The following is a 16,615-nucleotide window of genomic DNA, read 5'->3' on the forward strand; positions in this document are numbered from 1 at the left end:
TGCCATGCAGCATGACTGCTAGTGTTATTGCCATAGCAACATTGCAGGCCTAGCTGGCAGAAGAGTAGAATAAGTCCTCGTTCTAGTACAGCTTGTGAAATGTGATGAGATTTTGGAAATTTTCAGCATGCCTTGGAGGTTTCAAAAGGAAATGGCTGGTCATATTTTACAATTGCTGGGAGAGAGTGTTATCTCATGGGGTTAGCAGTTAAGCAGCTAATCTTACAAAATTCTATAGGAGAAAGAGAAACAGAGGACCACAAAGATCTGGCATTCCCCCATGATTCTTTAAGGATGAGAGTGAATAAGGATAATTGTAGTGGTGGGAAGTCAGCTCATGCATCTCTACACACACCAAAAATTATCAGTCAGTCCTGATGGAGAGTACTCTTTGTAGATTTAGGGTTGCTATTACAACATCTAATCCTGATTGATTAATGTAGGGCTCGCCTCCTCTCAGGCAGTCTAGATCTTATCAAGTGAATCAGAGTACCCTGTGTCAGTAGTCGTGCCAGTGACTCTGAATCATCTGCAGGAGTAGGGCGAGGGATTAAAAAAAAAAAAAAACTAATCTCCTGACTCATTTTAAGAGGATGAGAAAGGAAATTGACACAACTCTTTTCCCAATTTGGCTCAGTACTTTAAATCTTTAAAGAATCAAACCTTTAACTTTGCATGTCCATGCTATTTCCTTTTATTTTTATATTTCTGAGTCAAAGTACGTATTTAGCTATATAGTGTTTGAAATAATGTTTCTTCCCTTAACAAATCTGGCTTAACATGTAACTTGACATTTAACATTAGTCTGCTCTGTATTTCAACAGGTCAATTTATACTCTTCAGACAGGAAACCTAAACATCAGATAAATAATTTCTCTTTAAAGAACAACACAATTAACCTTTTTATTTATTTCAGTTTTTCTCAGAATTTATCAAGAATTTGATTCTCTGTGTAACTCTTCTCTTACAGTTCCCCTTCACTCCTGCAACAGAACCATCTTCATCTCAGGTAAGTATTTTATTAATTTTTTTTCCCGCACACAGTTGTCCTGCAAAATTGGCACTTAGCTGTATTTGCTCAGTCTGTAGCCAATTGGAGCAAATTTTTTCTTACGTGGGGGCTCTTGTAGAAGTCTTAAGTGTGAAATATTTCACGGCTTCCTTCTCTTATATGTGGAATCATTCCTGGCTTTCTTCTCCCTAAACCTCTCTTAAAAGAAAATAAACTGGGAGGCAAAACCCTAAACTCTCTATTTTTGTCCAGGAACTGACCCCTCTGGTGACATTAAATAGTGTACAATACTGTGGCCTCACTCACTAGTTAAAAACCAAATAAATTGGAGGATTTCTCACTACCAAGCCTCTCACTATTGATTCCCTTCTCTAATGCTGCAGCAGGCTCCAGCACTGCATTCAAGGTCTCACACAGTAACACACTTCATATGCAGAAGGTAATCCAACATTCCATCCCATAAACTTCATAGAAATACACAGCATTACTCTTTATAACTGGCAGATCAATCTTGGTAATACAGCATACACATGAATAGGCAGCGCTGGATACCCCACACTATGCAGGCAGATCCCAATTCTCTATCCCAGAACCCCAACACACTGCACACTCTCAATCCTGTCACACTATTTTCCTAACATCCTTATAACTGTTCACATTTAATATCATCACTAGCAGACAACTCAGCCCCTTACTTTCTTACCAGTCACTCACAACCAATCTCAGCTGTCCTCTCCTCAGCATTTACACTTCCCCTAAATAACATTTCCAACTTTTCTCATTCTTTCTCACAGCCACCATCAACACATCCTCTCACTCTCAGTGCTTGCCCTTTTTTTCTTCTGCCCAACTCCCAACTGACCAGCAAGCCGTTGCCAAGGCAACCAGGTCTCAGCTTGCTCAGCTATTGTCCCAGAGTGATGTCACTATAGAACCCTTATTTTCTTTCCTCTGCAGGAGCTCAGGTAAGATTATTTTAACCCCTTAGGGTTACATTAAGTTAAGAATATTGCACTCAATCATACCCCCTGGACTGGCTGGAATTTGAACAGCTAATGTTAGGTGCATATTGTGATAAGTAGGAGACTGTTCTATCTGGGGTAGGCCACTAGAGGGTGCTGGTAGGAGAATAGGTGGAGGGTGCTAGGACCAGGGACAGCCCTGGGATGTCCACAGGTGTGGGAGGTTATGGGCTGGGTCCTGTGTAGCTAATTAACCACTTTATACCCCACCTGAGGGGTGAAAGGAAGGAAGTGACCTAGCAGAAGAAGAGGGAGCCCCTGGAAGATACTGGCTAACCCTATGGACTTGGGGTGGACTGGGTGTCCAAAGGAGAACAGTAGGCTGAAAAATCCTGGGGTAAGAAGTCCCTAAAGCGTTGGTGTTTGACTGTGTGTCCTCAGAACTTATAGGAAGCACTGTATGTTCAGAGAAAGGACTCTGTGTCCAGGACTGTGTGTCCAAAGAAGAAAGGACTGTGTGTCCAGAACTGTGTGTTCAAAGAGGGAACTGTGTGTCCAGGACTGTGTGTCCAAAGTACTGAGAGAAGCAGGCTGTAAAGCCTGGGGTTAAAAGTCTCCAAAGTATTGAAGGTAGTACTGAGCCCATGTATCTGTGTGGGGAGGCTCAGTGTGAAGATCTATGAAAGCATAAAGTATTAAGCTAGAAGAAGTGTGCCCAGGGGCTGGAATAAAGAGTTGCCTGAGAAATATGCAGTTGGTGAGACCTGTTTAATTTGCTTAGTGGAAACTAGGTCACCCTGAGCTAGAAGGGGTAGCACACTAATTTGCATATGATCTGCATATTGAGCACCAGGTCACCCTGAGTGAGAAGGGGGATATCACAATATTGAAGACTAAATAGCAATTTTCAAAGACTTTGGTCTTTCTAGCTAAATCTTTAGTTAGCCAACTAAATTAGTCTGAAAGCTGGCCTTCTGTCTAACCTTTTTGACCCTTTCTAATATCCTCTTCCAGAATTGTCCTTATTCTCAACTTTCTCTGAACATAAATATTCATGCCTTTATCAATTCAAAACCTATTTGCAAGATCTACTCCTTTATTATTTCTGTTTCGTTTAAAATTGAGATAATCCAGTTACACAGCTGCAGTTAACAACATGGATGATGCAACATGATCCAGTGCCTTTCCTCATTTTTCTAATGTTTCTTAAATCTGACCTGGGTGAATGAACGCTCCCATACAATTTCCTTCTCATTGATGATGAAATCCTGCCCCTGGAAAGCATAAGGATTGTAACTTCCAACAATTTCATAATGCTGTATTCCATTGGGAAGATAGACCTGACTTATAATATTGTAGGCAGTGTTCAGGTCTCTATTCTCATCAAAAAAGATATCTTCATTCAGATTGTTCTTAAAGTGGACAATCTTCAGATAACGATGAAGCTAAAAATTAAAATTTCAATAGTGAACTTATCTGTCAAGTTAACTGCCAAGTTCAAACATATTTCTGCTCATATACACAGCCTACCAGATTTTAGAGACTGGATATAGGTCTCTAGATATTGGACTCTTTCCAAGAGCCATGAAGACAGAGAGGTATAGTCATAGGATATGGTTTGTGCCAAGTAGGTCTGCTTTTTGAAATTGACATCTGGAAATTTTATTAATATGTAAAACAGGGGAAGACAATCACAGTCCAGGAGGTCCACAACCCAGTTAGGCTTTCAAGATTTCCACAATGAATGCGCATGAGATTGATTTACATGTATTGCTTCCACTATATTCATTGTGGAAATCCTTGAGAACTGTGGTTTCCCACCCCTGTCCTAATGTGTTTACATATAGTAGTGCAGGTTACTGGGGATTGCACCAAAGGTGTTACTAGCATTACTATTGCTTTTTTTCTCCACAGACACTTCTCTTCAACTCTACTTTTACCTGCTGTTTATTAGCTAATGATTCACACCTGCTTATTCTTATTTAAAACAACCATTAAATCATGTTTAATATGTGTTAGATGCTTGTCCATTTTTTTATCCTAAAACTCCTTAGCACATAATTTACCAGACTGAATAGCAATTGAAAAAAAAGGACAAAACACAAAAAGAATTACAAAGAGCATTCAAAAATGGGACAAGTCCTTTTATTCCAGAAGGTGGATTGTCTTTGTATGTCAAAAACTCAATCTTGTATATCAATGACCTGACATGGACCCTGTTTTTGTGCACAGCACCTATGTAAGGAGTCGTTAGAAGTCAAAAATCCCTTGTGAACATGCCCAGTGTCCAAGTTGAGGGCAAGAAGTAGGACCATATCCAAGCACTATTCTGACAGTTCCAGCATGTCGGGTCATTGATGTACAAGACTAAGTTCTTGACATACAAGGTCAATCTATGTGTGGAATAAAAGAGTTGTCCCATTTTTGAAGGCTCTTGGTACATTTTATTTTGTGTGTTTTGGATTGTTTTTTATACTTTGGCCCCTCTCTGTTCTGTTTATTGAAAAAAAGGATAAGCAGGTGTGAATCACTGTTCTTTCAATACCAGGTGACAGTATGATTATCATTATGAAAATATAAAAAAAAATATAGAGAGAGTGGTATACAAGAATCAAATATTTAAAATCTGATTTCTGATACATGCTTATTTAGATTTCATAGTCTGAAAAAATAAAGAAAAAAAACAGAGAATTGGGAAAGGGAAAGAAAGAGAGGGCCGAAAGCTAGTGATACTGAGGAAGATTGTCAAAGCAATTTGCCAAGATAAATAGAGGGGCATTTTCAATATGACATCTAAATCTGACTTTACATTTTGCTGAAAATGTTCCAAAATCAAGTAGTGAAAATGACTATTTTGAAACCAGGAAAACGTCTATCTTTTTTTCTTTGAAAATGACAATTTTCTAGATGTTGTTGTGCATAGTACTCCTGCCTTTTTTGGACCATCCCCCCCCCCCCCCCACCCAAGCCATGGGGACATAGGAGAAACCAGCTTTCCTAGTAGACTGACCACACAGTCTTCACAGCAGATCAGTGGGGCACACTAGGGGGAACTGCATAGACTTCACATAAAAGGTCCTAGGTACACATCTCAAAATAATCCCCTTATATTGTCATTTACAATTAATCACCCTTCTCTGCCTTGCTAAAAGTTCATGACGAGTAGGAGCTAGAGAGCTTGACCAAGACAGCTGCTTGGTATGAGTGTTCCTCTGAACAGAGACCATTGTGACATACAAGCAAATAATATCCCATCTTTTCTATCATGGCTGATATGGTGTAAGTTGCTTGTGCCTGAAGTTACATACAGATGCCGTCTCATGCTAATATTTTTCATACCTATTTTTTGCTCCATTATTTCAATCTACCCCTATGGGGGTAAATTAATAAATGCACCTGAAAGGAAATGTGTAGAGAGATTCTATTAACTGTACCCATAAGTTATGTGTCTTTTATAAAATAACGCTTAAGCCCATTGATTGTGCATACATTTAAGCACATCCATTTGCACCAACGTTAAATATTGGTGTAAATTCTTGTGATTATATGTAGGCTTGGAGCCCCCTCATTCTGTAGATACCTTTGTAACTAAACGTCAAGTTCCTGATCTGCCCATGTTCCTCCCATTTCCATCTCCCCCTTTTCTGACTCGTGTACAATTTAGATGCAGATCACATGCGCGAACATGTTAATTAAAACTTATTTGCATGCACATTTTTTAGCACTTTATATAAAATTAGGGGGAATATGTGGGAAAAAGATGAAAAGAATGACATTAGTCATGCTTTGTATGCTTTCCCCAATTCATTTCCCACTTCTTTAGCTATTCTTCTTGTAAGGGATCTTATCATAGAAAGCATTGTGTGACTGTGGGGATTCAGTGTCTCTCTGAGATCACAGAGAGGGGCATAATCAAATGGGGCGCCCAAGTTTTCATGAGGGTGTCCTCGCAGGACGGCCCCGTAAAGGGGCGGGGCAACACGTATTATCGAAACAAGATGGACGTCCATCTTTCGTTTCGATAATACGGTCGGGGATGCCCAAATCATGAAATTTAGGTCGACCTTAGAGATGGTCGTCTTTAGGTCATTTTTGAGATGGTCGTCCCTGGTTTTCGGCGATAATGGAAACCGAGGACGCCCATCTCAAACACGACCAAATTCAAGCCATTTGGTAGTGAGAGGAGCCAGTATTGGTAGTGCACTGGTCCCCCTAACATGCCAGAACACCAACCGGGCACCCTAGGGGGCACTGCAGTGGACTTCAGAAATTGCTCCCAGGTGCATAGCTCCTTTACCTTGTGTGTGCTGAGCCCCCACCCCCCCCCCCCCCAGGTCCGCCTGCCTGAAGTACACTGCACCCACTACAACTGCTCCAGGTACCTGTAAACTGCTGCGATGGACCTGAGTATGGCATTTGAGGCTGGCATAGAGGCTGGCAAAAAAGTATTTTTAAACAATTTTTTAATGGTGGGAGGGGGTTAGTGACCACTGGGGGAGTAAGGGGAGGTGATCCCGAATCCCTCCGGTGGTCATCTGGTCAGTTCGGGCACCTTTTTGATGCTTGGTCGTGAAAAAAAGGGACCAAGTAAAGTCGTCCAAGTGCTCATCAGGGACGGTCTTCTTTTTTCCATAATCGGCCAAGGACGCCCATCTCCTAGCCATGCCCTTGTCCCGCCTTCGCTACACTGCCGACACGCCTCCTTAAACTTTGGTCGTCCCCGCGACGGAAAGCAGTTGAGGGTGCCCAAAATCGGCTTTCGATTATGCCGATTGGGGCAACTTTGCAAGAAGGACGCCCATCTCCCGATTTGTGTCGGAAGATGGGCGCCCTTCTCTTTCGAAAATTCACCTGAGAGTCTCCAGTGCACTCGGCCTCCTTTTCCTCAAAGTCTTTCCTTCCACATTTTGCTTTCTTTTTCTTCTGAACAACACAACATAACAAATGATGTTACCTTCCATGCCAAATAATCAGATAATTTCCACATTTCTCTACTCCTTGTGGTGTTGTTTCTAGAGACAGGCATGAGCATGTCATGCAGTGCGTGTGCCAGGGCATACACAGCGTTATATACACTATTGCTGTTCCCAATGTCGTTGGTTTTACAGGGTAGAACATCTGACAATTTACATCAGAACTGCAGGATCTTTTGATGTATTTCGGACACTGGCTGTCACACAGGCCTGTCCACCACTCATTAGTAAAATAATCATTTGGAAACAGGGTAAAGTTCACCTCTTGGATAAATTTTGTAAAGCTTGGGATCTTCTTCTTTACAATTGAAAATGATAAGGTGTTGCTCTTTATATAAGGTTTTTCAAAACCTTCATTGAGGACATTCAGTTCAGTATTTGTGATCCAGACCTTCCCAGTGATCATCATAGATATGGCTAGATGGAATGTATTAGCATTAGCTTTAGTATTAGCATAGAGAATGATCACTTTAGCTGATGACATGTTGATGATCAATTGTATTTGAAATATTTCCTCTAGTATCATGGAATTGCTCAGCCTGAAGGTTTGTATGAATGCAATGCAGCCACCATTCTGCTCAATCCCTTCTCTCAGGGTCTGAATCACCCTCAGGCTGCTATAATCATTGGATGCAATGATACCAACCCAGGTCCAGCCAAAATGTTTCAGTAACCTTATAATCCCAGCACAGAGGTGCAGTTCATTGGGGACAGTCCGGTATAAAAAAGGAAACTTAACTGTGTCACTCATTAGAAGACTCTGCGAGATAAAACTGATCTGTTCAAAAATAATATTAATAATTAGTACATCATCATCTTTGCTACTGTGAGATCAAATCTTAAATAATTTCTAGAAACTTTTAAACTCCTTCATTTAGGTGATTTTTCAGCAGTAAACTTAGGGTGTCTTTTACTAAAGACCCCCTTAGGATTCTATGCTTTACTAAAAATAGGTTAAAAAGTTAGGAATCGTAAATGAGGAAGAACCTGTGAGACCAATTTATACACTGTCTTCTTATTATCAGGCATTAAGTTGGATGACTGTTCCAGCTTGCCATGTTGTAGGGTCCTGCATCCCAGGTATATCTCAGCATCCTTGTTGTAGATGGTTTGAGAATCTGTGAAACCACTTTATCCACTGCCTTCTGACAACAGTCATTGAGGTATTTGCCTGTTCCAGCTTGACAACATCCTTGCTGTGGCCCATAGCCCATGGTTCTACTACTACTACTACTATTTAGCATTTCTATAGTGCTACAAGGCGTACGCAGCGCTGCACAAACATAGAAGAAAGACAGTCCCTGCTCAAAGAGCTTACAATCTAATAGACAAAAATAAAGTAAGCAAATCAAATCAATTAATGTGTACAGGAAAGAGGAGAGGAGGGTAGGTGGAGGCGAGTGGTTACAAGTGGTTACGAGTCAAAAGCAATGTTAAAGAGGTAGACTTTCAGTCTAGATTTAAAGGTGGCCAAGGATGGGGCAAGATGTAGGGGCTCAGGAAGTTTATTCTAGGCGTAGGGTGCAGCGAGACAGAAGGCGCGAAGTCTGGAGTTGGCAGTAGTGGAGAAGCGAACAGATAAGAAGGATTTATCCATGGAGCGGAGTGCACGGGAAGGGGTATAGGGAAGGACGAGTGTGGAGAGATACTGGGGAGCAGCAGAATGAGTACATTTATAGGTTAGTAGATGAAGTTTGAACAGTATGTGAAAACGGATAGGGAGCCAGTGAAGCGACTTGAGGAGAGGGGTAGTATGAGTAAAGCGACCCTGGCGGAAGACGAGGCGGGCAGCAGAGTTTTGAACCGATTGGAGAGGGGAGAGGTGACTAAGTGGGAGGCCAGCAAGAAGCAGATTGCAGTAGTCTAAACGAGAGGTGACAAGGGTGTGGATGAGGGTTTTGATAGAGTGCTCGGAAAGAAAGGGGCGGATTTTACGGATATTGTAAAGAAAGAAACGACAGGTCTTGGTGATGTGCTGGATGTGAGCAGAGAAGGAGAGAGAAGAGTCAAAGATGACCCCAAGGTTTCGAGCTGAGGAGACAGGGAGAATGAGAGAGCCATCAACAGAAATAGAAAACAGGGGGAGTGGGAAGTTGGGGTTTGGGGGGAAAAATGAGAAGCTCGGTTTTGGTCATGTTTAATTTCAGGTGGCGTTGAGACATCAAGACAGCAATGTCAGACAAGCACGCCGAAACTTTGGTTTGGATGCAAGGTGAGATATCAGGGGTAGAAAGGTAGATTTGGGAGTCATCAGCATAGAGATGGTAGGAAAAGCCATGGGATGAGATTAATGAACCAAGGGAAGAAGTGTAGATAGAGAAGAGGAGGGGACCAAGAACAAAACCCTGAGGTGTGCCGACAGGCAGAGGCATAGAAGTAGAAGAGGATCCACCAGAGTGAACACTAAAGGTGTGGAGGGAGAGGTAGGAAGAGAACCAGGAAAGGACAGAGCCCTGGAATCCAAGTGAGGACAGGGTATCGAGAAGTATGCTGTGATCGACAGTGTCAAAAGCAGCGGAAAGATCAAGAAGAATGAGGATGGATTTTGACCTCAGGATTTAGCCAGTAATAGGTCATTGGAGACTTTAGTAAGCGCAGTTTCGGTTGAGTGGAGAGGGCGAAAACCAGTTTGTAGTGGGTCAAGAATAGCATGTGAGGAGAGAAAATCAAGGCAGCGGTGGTGAACAGCACGCTCAAGTAATTTGGAGAGAAATGGAAGGAGGGAGATGGGTCGGTAATTAGAGGGACAAGTAGGGTCAAGTGAAGGCTTCTTAAGGAGAGGTGTGACCCAGTGGCGTAGCAAGGGCGGGGCGGTGGGGGCGGTCCACCCCGGGTGTCATCGGGTGGGGGGGGGTGCTCCGCTCCCACTGCTCCTCCTTTAACATTTTTTTTTCGAAGCACCGGAGAGTGGCAGGCAGCGCGCCTCGCGTCTGCCCTGCTAGTAAAGAAGATCTCGCTGATGTTGTCATCCTTCCCTGAGTCCCGCTCGCCCTCGCGGTAATAGTAAGTTGCCTCAGAGGGGGGCGGGACTCAATGTGGGAAGGGCGACGATGTCAGCGAGATCTTCTTTACTAGCAGAGCAGACGCGAGGCATGCTGCCTGCCACTCTCCGGCGCTTCGAAAAAAAAAGTGTTAAAGGCAGGACAGGGTAGGAGCAGCAGGAGAACGGATCTCGGGGGGGGGGACTCAGAGGGGAGAAGGGGATTGGGGAGGGATGGGGGCGCTCAGAGGGGTGCTTAAAGGGGATTAGGGAGGGTGGGAGAGCATCAAGGAGGGGAGAAGGGGCTTGGGGAGGGGTGGGGGACCTCAGAGGGGAGAAGGGGATTGGGGAAGGGTGGGGGAGCTCAGAGGGGTGCTTAAAGGGGATTAGGGAGGGTGGGGAGCTCAGAGAGGGGGAGAAGGGGATTGGGGAAGGGTGGGGGAGCTCAGAGGGGTGCTTAAAGGGGATAGGGAGGGTGGGGGAGCTCAGAGAGGGGAGAAGGGGGTTGGGGAGGGGGGGGGGAGCTCAGAGGGGTGCTTAAAGGGGATTAGAGAGGGTGGGGAGCTCAGATAGGGGAGAAGGGGATTGGGGAGGGGTGGGGGAGCTCAGAGGGGTGCTTAAAGGGGATTAGGGAGGGTGGGGGAGCTCAGATGGGTGCTCAGAGAGGGGAGAAGGAGATTGGGGAGGGTGGGGGTGCTCAGAGGGGGGAGGGGAGTGCTCAGATGGGAGAAGGGGTCTGAAGCTGAAACTGGGGTCTGACATGGGGGCAGGAGGGAAAATGGGTCCATGCCTGGGGCAGGTGGGAGAATGGGTCTGGGGTTGAAAGGGGGGGATGCAAGGCATGTGGTGGATGAAGGGGACTGGAACTGGGGGCTGAAAAGAGGGGGCAGAGAGAGAAAGGGGACAGATCCTGGATAGAAGGGGGGCACGTGAGGGAGGGCAGACAGTGGATGGAAGGGGCAGAGAGACAGGGCAGACACTGGATGGCAGAGAGAGAGCGAAGACAGATGCTGGATAGAAGGAAGACAGTGAAAAGAAGAGGAAAGCAGAAACCAGAGACAACGAACTGTAAATATATATTTTTATTTTTTTGCTTTAGGATAAAGTAGTATTGTAGCTGTGTTAATAAATGTTTATAATAGAACATGTAAATAAGGTAATCTTTTTATTGGACTAATTTTAATACATTTTACTTTCGGAGAACAAACCCTCCTTCCTCAGGTCAGGATAGGACACTGTAACAGTACTATACTGAATTGACCTGAGGAAGGAGGTTTTGGCCTCTGAAAGCTAAATGTATTAGTCCAATAAAATGATATTATTTGTTTTATTTCTATTTGTTAATTTGTAAAGTGGTGATTGGTATTTGTTAGTTTTTTCAAATTTACATCTGCTGTCTTTATATTTTGCACAGTACTAGGGGACATTTTCTGTTTCTGTGGTGTTGCATTGTATGCAGAGTCTGGCATCGGGGGTTCAGTTAAATTTTTGTCTAAATAGAAAGTTTATGATTACTTATTCTATAGTGGATTAGGGTGTATCTATATTTGTGAAAAAGACATGGCTTTCGGTTGGCATTGACTGTGCAGGATCGACAATCTGTACTAATCTGTCTGTTTTCGTTTTACAATAGGTGAATTGAGGTTCTAGTGCTCACTGTAGTGTTTAAAATGCTTTCCTTTTCCTTGTGTGACTTGTACAAATTACTGCTTATGGTATGGTAGAATTGCTCTATAGGTCCTGAGTGTTTTGTATTCTCGGTATGCCTAGTACTGGATTTCGGGGGGGGGGGGGGTGTTAAAAAATGACCGGCCCTGGGTGTCAACTACCCTAGCTACGCCACTGGTATGACCACAGCATGTTTAAAGGCAGCAGGGACAGTCGCAGTGGAAAGTGAGAGGTTGAGAATGTGACAGATAAAAGGAATAAGAGCAGGAGAGATGGCATTAAGAAGGTGGGTGGGAATGGGATCAGAGGAACAGGTGGTACATTTTGAAGAAGAAAGGAGAAGTGTAGTTTCCTCAATAGTAACTTCAGGAAAGGAGGAAAGGGAATGAGGGAAGGAGAGAGAGGGGAACAGACTAGTGGAGGGAGAGGTGGCGAGGTAGAGAATGCAAGGTTTATCTTTTGAACCTTGTCGTGAAAGAATTCAGCAAGGGTCTGAGGAAATAATGAAGGGGGAGTTGGGGGAGGGGGCACCTTGAGGAGAGAGTTCAATGTGGTGAAGAGAAGTCGAGGGTTAGAGCCAAGAGAGTTAGTCAGTTGGATATAATAATCCTGTTTGGCGCATAAAAGAGCAGATTGGAAGGAGGTCAGCATGAACTTAAAGTGTAAGAAATCAGCAAGGGCCCGAGATTTCCGCCAGAGGCGTTCGGCGGAGCGGGTACAGGAACGTAGGTAGCAGATATTAGAAGTCAGCCAAGGTTGGGGTTTTGTACGCCTTATAGGGCGGGTCATCAAAGGTGCAAGAGTGTCTAAGGCAGATGATAGAATATTGTTGTAAGAAGAAACAGCCTCGTTGACAGACGTGGATGGTGCCACAGTCGAGAGGAGGTTTGAAACATGGGAGGATAGAGATGAAGGGTCAATACCGTGAAGATTCCTAGATAAATTAGATAAGATAGGACGGGACTGGGAGGGAGGAGATTTAAGTGTGAAAGTTATAAGATGGTGATCAGAGAGGGGAAGATCAGAGGCAAGGAAACTAGAGGGTGAACAGTTAGAGGAGAAGATAAGATCAAGACAGTGACCATTTTGATGAGTGGGGGAGGTGGAGCATAGTTGGAGATTAAAGGAGGATGTTAAAGCGAGTAACTTGGAAATATAAGAGTTAGAAGAATCATTAGCAGGAATATTAAAGTCACCAAGGATGAGAGAGGGAGAGGAAGGATCATGGAAGAAGGCAAGCCAGGCATCAAAGTCACTGAGAAAGGATGAAAGGGACTTATCAGGGGGACGATAAATGACCGCTATTCGAAGAGGCAGAGGAGAGAAAAGGCGGATAGAGTTGACTTCAAAGGAGGAAAAACAGTGAGATTGAGGTGGAAGAAGGGGTTGAAATCTGGAGGAGGGAGAGAGAAGTAGTCCAACACCGCCCCCGCGACCAGCAGGGTGAGGAGTATGTGAAAAAAGATAACCGCTATGGCAGAGGGCTGCGACTGAAGCAGAGTCATCAGGGCAGAGCCAGGTTTCTGTTATGGCGAGCAGATGGAGGTGATACGAGATAAAGAGGTCCTGGATATAGGGGAGTTTGTTACAGATAGAGTGGGCATTCCATAGGGCGCAAGAGAAGGGCAGAGAAGAGGAGGGGAGTAGAGGAATAGAGATGAGGTTAGAGAGGTTGCGGTGAGATCTGTAGAGTTGGGATAATAGTTGGTGAGGAGGGCCAGGATTGGGATTGATGTCACCAGCTCAGAGTAAGAGAAGGAGTAAAAGAGAGCGGAGGAGAGTAGGAGATGTGTGGCCATGAAGGCGTCGAAAGCAAGAGGTATTTAGGTGGAATGGGGAAGGCAAAATGGAGGGAAGAAAGAGACGGAGATTAAAAGCCAAGAGGTAGGAAGAGGGTAGGAGAGAAGGTGAGGTGATGAAGTCGATGGATGGGCAGTAAGTTCCTGTAGCGGAGAGAGGTAGGGGGTGAGGGAAAAGATTAGGAAGGGACAGGGCTAGGTAGAGAATGTGAATAGGGGCCATAAATGACTGAGGTACTTTAGCAACTGGGAAGAAGATTAGATGTAAAGAGAAAAATGCCTGACGCGCGGCATCTAGAGTGGAGGCCCTGAGTGGATCGGAGTGGACCTGGGTAAGGATATGCAGATGAGCTGCAAGTCCTCCACAGCACCTGAAAGGCAGCTGGTGGTAGAGCTGGGCACCTCTCAGCTGAGGAAAGGCTTACCAGGGGTTAGGCCGAAGCCAGCATTCCTCCCCCTGAGGGTCGCCTGATCCTAGCCAAAAAGCACCTGGAAACTCTGTGCACTTGGAGCGAGGGCCCTGGGAAGATCGGGGTGGACCTGGGAGTCACCCTGGATACAGCTGTGAGGAAATGCAGAAGGGCTGCAAGTCCTCCACAGCACCTGGTGGGAGCGCTGGGCAGCTAGAGCGGAGGCCCTGAGTGGATCGGAGTGGACCTGGGTGTTACCCGGAGAAGGCTGTAAGGATATGCAGTGAACTGCAAGTCCTCCACAGCACCTGAAAGGCAGCTGGTGGTAGAGCTGGGCACCTCATCAGCTGAGGAAAGGCTTACCAGGGGTTAGGCCGAAGCCAGCATTCCTCCCCCTGAGGGTCGCCTGATCATACTGGTTGGCATGCACCCAAAGGGGCATGACCAAAATGACAGGTCTTATACCTTTGTACCCCTTCAGAGCCCGTGAGGAACAAGAAACATGTCACTCTGCTCCCCTCCAATGGAAAATGGAAAGGGGACAAAGGCAGGACTCTACAACCTGCTGATAATAATGGGCCTATGGACCAGCACATTAGATTTGCAATGCCTTCTTTACCTTCAAAGTCTATGAGTTTGTCTTCTTCTCCCAATGTCTCCATTTCTTCTGGGGTACAAACCCCATCCCCATAACCTGCTGTTTTTTTAAAAATCAGCTGACGTTCTTAGAGGACAGGATGCTGCAGACCTTACAGGTTTGACCCCCGGAAGGAGTTCCCTCTCTAATTCCTCAACTCCTGGTAAGGAGATTGGACAGACTGCCCAGGTTAAGATACCTTCATCAGTTTCTTTTTTGATGTCTACTCCTATTTTCTCTGTTGAGACCAATCAGCAGGAAGTTTCATTAAAGGATTTGCTGATAGCAATTAATAAAATGGATAAATCACTGCATAAAAATGTATCTTCCTTTGTGAAGTTACAGAGGAAGCTGTTGCAAAATGTAATGTCCATGAGTCTAGACTTCTACTAATCAGCTGTTTTTGCAATTACCAATGATTGTCTAGTCATTCATTTACGAATGGAGTCCTTGGAGAACATGTCTAGGGTTCTAAATTTAAGGTTTTTAAATTTCGCTGTTAAAATTTTTTTTGGCTCCCTTAGAAATTCATAAAATGTATTTGAAGGAGTAACTAGTGAGGTGATTAAATTTGCCGATGACACAAAGAGGGGCATTTTCGAAAGGGACGTCCAAGTTGCAATTTGCACATCCTTGCAAAATGGCAAAATCCAGGGGTGGGGAAACCTGTATTTTCAAAACAAGATAGACGTCCATCTTTCCTTTTGAAAATACAGTCAGAGATGTCCAAAACCCTAAATTTGGACGTCCCTAGATTGGACATCCCTAGACATTTCTGACTTTAGGCAATTTTCAAAACCAAAGATGTCCATGTCAAAAACGTCCCACATGCCAGGACACCAACTGGGCACCCTAGGGGGCACTGCAGTGGACTTCATAAATTGCTCCCAGGTACATAGCTCCCTTACCTTGTGTGTTGAGCCTCCCAAAACCCACTACCCACAACTGTACACCACTACCATAGCCCTTACGGGTGAAGGGGGGCAGCTAGATGTAGGTACAGAGGGTTTCTTGTGGGTTTTGGAAGGCTCACTTTTTCCTCCACAAATGTAACAGGTAGGGGGGTATGGGCCTGGGTGCACTGCAGTACCCACTAAAACTGCTCATGGGACCTGCATGCGATGTCATGGACCTGAGTATGACATCTGAGGCTGGCATAGAGGCTGGCACGACATAGTAACATATAGTAACATAGTAGATGACGGCAGAAAAAGACCTGCACGGTCTATCCAGTCTGCCCAACAAGATAACTCATATTTGCTGCTTTTTGTGTATACCCTACTTTGATTTGTACTTGTGCTCTTCAGGGCACAGACCGTATAATTCTGCCCAGAACTATCCCCGCCTCCCAACCACCAGCCCCTCCTCCCAACCACCGGCTCTTGCACAGACCGTATAAGTCTGCTCAGCACTATCCTCACCTCCCACCACCAGCCCTGCCTCCCAACCACCGGCTCTGGCACAGACCGTACAAGTCTGTCCAGCACTATCCCCGCCTCCCAACCACCAGTCCCGCTTCCCACCACCGGCTCTGGCACAGACCGTATAAGTCTGCCCAACACTATCCCTGCCTCCCAACCACCAGCCCCGCCTCCCAATCTTGACTAAGCTCCTGAGGATCCATTCCTTCGGCACAGGATTCCTTTATGCTTATCCCACGCATGTTTGAATTCCGTTACCGGAGGGGGTTAGTGACCACTGGGGGGGGGGGGGGTAACACGTCCAGGTGAAAACGTCCAAGTATATGTAAGGGACGTCCTTGTTTTTTTCGATTATGGGTCAAGGACGTCCAAGTGTTAGGCATGTCCAAGTCCCGCCTTCGCTATGCCCCAACATGCCCCCTTGAACTTTGGGCGTCCTTGTGACGGACTGCAGTTGGAGACATCCAAAATCGGGTTTCGATTATAAAGATTGGGACATCCCTGGGAGAAGGGACATCCATCTTCCGTTTACGTCAAAAGATGGACATTCTTCTCTTTTGAAAATGAGCCCAAAAAGTTATTCAAAGTTGTTAAACAGCGAGAGGATTGTAAAAAAATTACAAGAAGACCTTATGAGACTGGGAGGACTGGGCGTCTAAATGGGAGATGGCGTTTAAGGTGAGCAAGTGCAAAGTGATGTATGATAAATTATAGCTAGGTAATGCAAGGTTCCACGTTAGGAGTCACCGACCA

Source organism: Microcaecilia unicolor, chromosome 3, assembly GCF_901765095.1.
Source record: "Microcaecilia unicolor chromosome 3, aMicUni1.1, whole genome shotgun sequence".
In the NCBI taxonomy this organism is placed as follows: Eukaryota; Metazoa; Chordata; class Amphibia; order Gymnophiona; family Siphonopidae; genus Microcaecilia; species Microcaecilia unicolor.